At 54.9% G+C, this 7500-nt stretch overlaps 3 non-coding genes across 3 annotated transcripts in view; all 3 read left to right on the plus strand.

The window, feature by feature from the left end:
- The first annotated feature begins 3481 nt into the window (after nt 1–3481).
- Nucleotides 3482–5374, plus strand: LOC126313280 (small subunit ribosomal RNA). The gene has a single exon (XR_007555088.1). It is a non-coding gene; the product is annotated as a small subunit ribosomal RNA (ribosomal RNA).
- A 369-nt stretch (nt 5375–5743) lies between these two features.
- On the plus strand, nt 5744–5898 carry LOC126313296 (5.8S ribosomal RNA). Its single transcript, XR_007555100.1, has one exon. It is a non-coding gene; the product is annotated as a 5.8S ribosomal RNA (ribosomal RNA).
- A 188-nt stretch (nt 5899–6086) lies between these two features.
- Nucleotides 6087–7500, plus strand: part of LOC126313295 (large subunit ribosomal RNA) — a 4222-nt gene continuing 2808 nt past the window's right edge. Inside the window, exon 1 of the ribosomal RNA XR_007555099.1 lies at nt 6087–7500. This exon is cut by the window's right edge and continues 2808 nt beyond it. This is a non-coding gene — a ribosomal RNA (large subunit ribosomal RNA).

Genomic DNA, 7500 nt, shown 5'->3' on the forward strand with positions numbered 1-7500 from the left:
GCACCAAATATCACCCCCCCCGCCCTCGTGTTATACCACATGAAAAATTGCAGAAGTGAGAGACACAGACCCGCCAGCCTCTTGCTACAAGCATCGAACCGACGTGACATATCTGACGGTGACTCAGGCATCCGCGTACTGCCACAACTATCCACCCCCCCCCCCACTCTCTCTCTGCCCCCTTCCCACACAATACCGAATTTAACCAACTTTATCGCTTAACCTAACTGTGGCTGTACCAGATTATCGCTTAACCTAACTGTGGCTGTACCAGATTATCGCTTAACCTAACTGTGGCTGTACCAGATTATCGCTTAACCTAACTGTGGCTGTACCAGATTATCGCTTAACCTAACTGTGGCTGTACCAGATTATCGCTTAACCTAACTGTGGCTGTACCAGATTATCGCTTAACCTAACTGTGGCTGTACCAGATTATCGCTTAACCTAACTGTGGCTGTACCAGATTATCGCTTAACCTAACTGTGGCTGTACCAGATTATCGCTTAACCTAACTGTGGCTGTACCAGATTATCGCTTAACCTAACTGTGGCTGTACCAGATTATCGCTTAACCTAACTGTGGCTGTACCAGATTATCGCTTAACCTAACTGTGGCTGTACCAGATTATCGCTTAACCTAACTGTGGCTGTACCAGATTATCGCTTAACCTAACTGTGGCTGTACCAGATTATCGCTTAACCTAACTGTGGCTGTACCAGATTATCGCTTAACCTAACTGTGGCTGTACCAGATTATCGCTTAACCTAACTGTGGTTGTACCAGATTATCCCTTAACCTAACTCAATTTGTCCCTTAACCTAACTCAATTTGTCCCTTAACCTAACTCAATTTGTCCCTTAACCTAACTCAATTTGTCCCTTAACCTAACTCAATTTGTCCCTTAACCTAACTCAATTTGTCCCTTAACCTAACTCAATTTGTCCCTTAACCTAACTCAATTTGTCCCTTAACCTAACTCAATTTGTCCCTTAACCTAACTCAATTTGTCCCTTAACCTAACTCAATTTGTCCCTTAACCTAACTCAATTTGTCCCTTAACCTAACTCAATTTGTCCCTTAACCTAACCCACGTTGTCCCTTAACCTAACCCACGTTGTCCCTTAACCTAACCCACGTTGTCCCTTAACCTAACCCACGTTGTCCCTTAACCTAACCCACGTTGTCCCTTAACGTAACCCACGTTGTCCCTTAACCTAACCCACGTTGTCCCTTAACCTAACCCACGTTGTCCCTTAACCTAACCCACGTTGTCCCTTAACCTAACCCACGTTGTCCCTTAACCTAACCCACGTTGTCCCTTAACCTAACCCACGTTGTCCCTTAACCTAACCCACGTTGTCCCTTAACCTAACCCACGTTGTCCCTTAACCTAACCCACGTTGTCCCTTAACCTAACCCACGTTGTCCCTTAACCTAACCCACGTTGTCCCTTAACCTAACCCACGTTGTCCCTTAACCTAACCCACGTTGTCCCTTAACCTAACCCACGTTGTCCCTTAACCTAACCCACGTTGTCCCTTAACCTAACCCACGTTGTCCCTTAACCTAACCCACGTTGTCCCTTAACCTAACCCACGTTGTCCCTTAACCTAACCCACGTTGTCCCTTAACCTAACCCACGTTGTCCCTTAACCTAACCCACGTTGTCCCTTTGCCTAACATAGTTCACTGCTCGGAATCTCTGGTGTCGTTGTTATCCTCATGTAGATGTCTTGCGAGTGTTGCTTACTTTCCACATATTCCCGCTATCCACTGTCAATTGTACTGCAATAGGACTATATCGCCCCCCCCCCCCCCCCTCTGCCCCTCTCTTTGTGTCTCCGTCCTCTCAAGCTGGTCGGTCTGGCGTTTGAGTGTTAAATGAGCCTCGCAGCTGTTCAGTTGCGTTCAGATGTCGACGCCCTCAGTGTACGTCGTGGTATGGTCTGTGTCCATTGTCCGCTGATGTCGTACGCGTAACCCACACGCTGTACCGATCATCGGTAGTTACGTACAGAGTGAAGTAGTGTGATACGTGTGACCGTACGCTGGCTGTGCCCAACGGTGTCGAATCTCAATTTCCATATGTTGTGCTCGATGCTACTTGTCTCGTCTCCCAATAACAGCTAGGTTGCACTGTGGTACGCCGTAGAGGCGTGTGGGAGGAACGTACGAACGCATTGTATGTCACCCTGGGTCGCTGGGGGTGGTGGTGCGGTGAGTCAGGTCAGGTCAGCGTGAGCCGTGTGATGTAGTGACGCGTGTATTCCGACTTTGTCGTATTGCCTCACACAAAGTGCTACCCTGGTGGACCGCGTTCCATATCTGGGACATGCCGCAGATGCCGGTTGACAGTGGATCGCGGAAGGGACATCGCATACGTGCGCGGGCCACCTTCCACGTGTTCTCTTCTGCACATGTCGCAGTGTGTATGTGGTCTGATGTAGCGTGTCGTGACACATGACATCCTGGCATGCAAGAATTGTTGAATTCGCAAATGTAGGTGGACATCTACGTTTACTGCCCAAGATACGCAAATGAACTGGAAATCCGTTGTTGAGCGGTTGTTCACGCTGGAGGTGAATCTGTGATGGCGACGATCGGTACAGCTATTAACCGGTTGTTTCAGCGGTACCCGCCACATCCACACACGTGACTAGGCCCATGTGGGTATGAAGCGATACGCGGCGGTGGCTTGGTGGGACTGTTCCCGGCCGGTGAAGGGGGGCCGCCCGGCGTGTTGGCCGCGCGCTGCGTGGGCGCACGCGCAACAGGCGGCTGGTGGGGGGCGCCGAGTGGCAGGAGCGCCAGCCGACGGGCTCGGCAGGCGGCGCAGCTACGCTGCGGCGCACCCTGCACGCGGCGCCTGGCGGCCAAAGTTGGTTCAGCCGAGCCCGGTGCGAAGCGCGGTGGACATCTGCAGTGTGCTGGTCTGATTGAGGACTGTGTGCGTTGAGGATGCGCCGCCGCCTGGCACTCGGCGCCGCGACGCCGTCTGCTGCTCGGTCGCCCCAGCGGTTCTCGCAGGTGGTTTGTCTCGCAGTTGTGCGGACGTGTTGGCGCGTGCGCTGTGCTGGGAGAGTTCGCTTCTGCACCCAAGTGGGGCTTTGCCCTTGTGTGGCGCTGGCGTTGGAGCTGCCGGTCACCATAGGTGGCGCGTGTTGTCTCCCGCCGGCAATGCCACGACAGCACGCTCCCGGGCCTCTGTCGGCAGCGGCAAGCTCAGTTGGGAGCAAGGGTGTTCGCACTAAAACCGTCTACTCGCCTAACTCCGGGCGATTGCGCCTCTCTCGAAACCGACCAAGTACCTAGGACGGCGCTGCGCGCCGCCGGGACCTGAGAGGGTTTCGAGGTGTATCGTGCAGGGGAGCTCGGCCTCCTCCTGTTTGCAGAATAATTGAGCGGACGCTTGCGTGTTCGCGCGGGCCCCCGGGACACACTCCCGGGCGGCCGGCTGCTCAGCTCTAGTTGACGCAGCTCCCTGGTTGATCCTGCCAGTAGTCATATGCTTGTCTCAAAGATTAAGCCATGCATGTCTCAGTACAAGCCGCATTAAGGTGAAACCGCGAATGGCTCATTAAATCAGTTATGGTTCCTTAGATCGTACCCACGTTACTTGGATAACTGTGGTAATTCTAGAGCTAATACATGCAAACAGAGTCCCGACCAGAGATGGAAGGGACGCTTTTATTAGATCAAAACCAATCGGATTGGCTTGTCTGGTCCGTTTGCCTTGGTGACTCTGAATAACTTTGGGCTGATCGCACGGTCCTCGTACCGGCGACGCATCTTTCAAATGTCTGCCTTATCAACTGTCGATGGTAGGTTCTGCGCCTACCATGGTTGTAACGGGTAACGGGGAATCAGGGTTCGATTCCGGAGAGGGAGCCTGAGAAACGGCTACCACATCCAAGGAAGGCAGCAGGCGCGCAAATTACCCACTCCCGGCACGGGGAGGTAGTGACGAAAAATAACGATACGGGACTCATCCGAGGCCCCGTAATCGGAATGAGTACACTTTAAATCCTTTAACGAGTATCTATTGGAGGGCAAGTCTGGTGCCAGCAGCCGCGGTAATTCCAGCTCCAATAGCGTATATTAAAGTTGTTGCGGTTAAAAAGCTCGTAGTTGGATTTGTGTCCCACGCTGTTGGTTCACCGCCCGTCGGTGTTTAACTGGCATGTATCGTGGGACGTCCTGCCGGTGGGGCGAGCCGAAGGGGTGCTTTCGCGTCCCGAGGCGGACCCCGTTTAAATCCTACCAGGGTGCTCTTTGTTGAGTGTCTCGGTGGGCCGGCACGTTTACTTTGAACAAATTAGAGTGCTTAAAGCAGGCAAGCCCGCCTGAATACTGTGTGCATGGAATAATGGAATAGGACCTCGGTTCTATTTTGTTGGTTTTCGGAACCCGAGGTAATGATTAATAGGGACAGGCGGGGGCATTCGTATTGCGACGTTAGAGGTGAAATTCTTGGATCGTCGCAAGACGAACAGAAGCGAAAGCATTTGCCAAGTATGTTTTCATTAATCAAGAACGAAAGTTAGAGGTTCGAAGGCGATCAGATACCGCCCTAGTTCTAACCATAAACGATGCCAGCCAGCGATCCGCCGCAGTTCCTCCGATGACTCGGCGGGCAGCCTCCGGGAAACCAAAGCTTTTGGGTTCCGGGGGAAGTATGGTTGCAAAGCTGAAACTTAAAGGAATTGACGGAAGGGCACCACCAGGAGTGGAGCCTGCGGCTTAATTTGACTCAACACGGGAAACCTCACCAGGCCCGGACACCGGAAGGATTGACAGATTGATAGCTCTTTCTTGATTCGGTGGGTGGTGGTGCATGGCCGTTCTTAGTTGGTGGAGCGATTTGTCTGGTTAATTCCGATAACGAACGAGACTCTAGCCTGCTAACTAGTCGCGTGACATCCTTCGTGCTGTCAGCGATTACTTTTCTTCTTAGAGGGACAGGCGGCTTCTAGCCGCACGAGATTGAGCAATAACAGGTCTGTGATGCCCTTAGATGTTCTGGGCCGCACGCGCGCTACACTGAAGGAATCAGCGTGTCTTCCTAGGCCGAAAGGTCGGGGTAACCCGCTGAACCTCCTTCGTGCTAGGGATTGGGGCTTGCAATTGTTCCCCATGAACGAGGAATTCCCAGTAAGCGCGAGTCATAAGCTCGCGTTGATTACGTCCCTGCCCTTTGTACACACCGCCCGTCGCTACTACCGATTGAATGATTTAGTGAGGTCTTCGGACTGGTACGCGGCATCGACTCTGTCGTTGCCGATGCTACCGGAAAGATGACCAAACTTGATCATTTAGAGGAAGTAAAAGTCGTAACAAGGTTTCCGTAGGTGAACCTGCGGAAGGATCATTACCGACTAGACTGCATGTCTTTCGATGTGCGTGTCGTGTCGTGTCGCGCAACACGCTACCTGTACGGCAGTGGCCGTGCGCCGCGTGCGGAACCACGCGTGCCTCTCAAAACTAGCGGAAGTGTTGTTGTTGTTGTGTGGTACGAGCGCTGAAGCTCTGGAGCGGCTGGCCTGCGGTACCTGGCGCCTGGCGCCGGTTTTGAATGACGTTCGCCCGAGTGCCTGTCCGCCCCGGTGTGGAGCCGTACGACGCCCATCGGCTGTGAGGCCGTTGGACACAAAAAAATAGTGGAACAGGGGCCGTCAGACGCCTCAGTCCCGCAAATGCTGCTGTCTTGAAAGAGACAGTGGGAGACTGAAAAGGAAAAGATCACCCAGGACGGTGGATCACTCGGCTCGTGGGTCGATGAAGAACGCAGCAAATTGCGCGTCGACATGTGAACTGCAGGACACATGAACATCGACGTTTCGAACGCACATTGCGGTCCATGGATTCCGTTCCCGGGCCACGTCTGGCTGAGGGTCGGCTACGTATACTGAAGCGCGCGGCGTTTGTCCCGCTTCGGAGACGTGGGAGTGTCGTGGTCGCCTGTGTGGCCGGCCGCGTCTCCTTAAACGTGCGATGCGCGCCCGTCGCCTGGCGGTTCGCATACCGGTACTTTCTCGGTAGCGTGCACAGCCGGCTGGCGGTGTGGCGTGCGACACCTCGTACAACGACCTCAGAGCAGGCGAGACTACCCGCTGAATTTAAGCATATTACTAAGCGGAGGAAAAGAAACTAACAAGGATTCCCCCAGTAGCGGCGAGCGAACAGGGAAGAGTCCAGCACCGAACCCCGCAGGCTGCCGCCTGTCGTGGCATGTGGTGTTTGGGAGGGTCCACTACCCCGACGCCTCGCGCCGAGCCCAAGTCCAACTTGAATGAGGCCACGGCCCGTAGAGGGTGCCAGGCCCGTAGCGGCCGGTGCGAGCGTCGGCGGGACCTCTCCTTCGAGTCGGGTTGCTTGAGAGTGCAGCTCCAAGTGGGTGGTAAACTCCATCTGAGACTAAATATGACCACGAGACCGATAGCGAACAAGTACCGTGAGGGAAAGTTGAAAAGAACTTTGAAGAGAGAGTTCAAAAGTACGTGAAACCGTTCTGGGGTAAACGTGAGAAGTCCGAAAGGTCGAACGGGTGAGATTCACGCCCATCCGGCCACTGGCCCCCGCCCTCGGCAGATGGGGCCGGCCGCCCGCGCGGAGCAATCCGCGGCGGGGTCGTGTCCGGTTGCCTTTCCACTCGCCGCGGGGTGGGGCCGTTCCGGTGTGCGGTGGGCCGCACTTCTCCCCTAGTAGGACGTCGCGACCCGCTGGGTGCCGGCCTACGGCCCGGGTGCGCAGCCTGTCCTTCCGCGGGCCTCGGTTCGCGTCTGTTGGGCAGAGCCCCGGTGTCCTGGCTGGCTGCTCGGCGGTATATCTGGAGGAGTCGATTCGCCCCTTTGGGCGCTCGGGCTCCCGGCAAGCGCGCGCGGTTCTTCCCGGATGACGGACCTACCTGGCCCGGCCCCGGACCCGCGCCGCTGTTGGCTCGGGATGCTCTCGGGCGGAATAATCGCTCCCGTCAGCGGCGCTTCAGCTTTGGACAATTTCACGACCCGTCTTGAAACACGGACCAAGGAGTCTAACATGTGCGCGAGTCATTGGGCTGTACGAAACCTAAAGGCGTAATGAAAGTGAAGGTCTCGCCTTGCGCGGGCCGAGGGAGGATGGGGCTTCCCCGCCCTTCACGGGGCGGCGGCCTCCGCACTCCCGGGGCGTCTCGTCCTCATTGCGAGGTGAGGCGCACCTAGAGCGTACACGTTGGGACCCGAAAGATGGTGAACTATGCCTGGCCAGGACGAAGTCAGGGGAAACCCTGATGGAGGTCCGTAGCGATTCTGACGTGCAAATCGATCGTCGGAGCTGGGTATAGGGGCGAAAGACTAATCGAACCATCTAGTAGCTGGTTCCCTCCGAAGTTTCCCTCAGGATAGCTGGTGCTCGTACGAGTCTCATCCGGTAAAGCGAATGATTAGACCTTGGTGTCCGAAACGACCTCAACCTATTCTCAAACTTTAAATGGGTGAGATCTCCGGCTTGCTTGATATG

This window comes from Schistocerca gregaria, unplaced genomic scaffold, assembly GCF_023897955.1.
Source record: "Schistocerca gregaria isolate iqSchGreg1 unplaced genomic scaffold, iqSchGreg1.2 ptg000472l, whole genome shotgun sequence".
Classification (NCBI taxonomy): domain Eukaryota; kingdom Metazoa; phylum Arthropoda; class Insecta; order Orthoptera; family Acrididae; genus Schistocerca; species Schistocerca gregaria.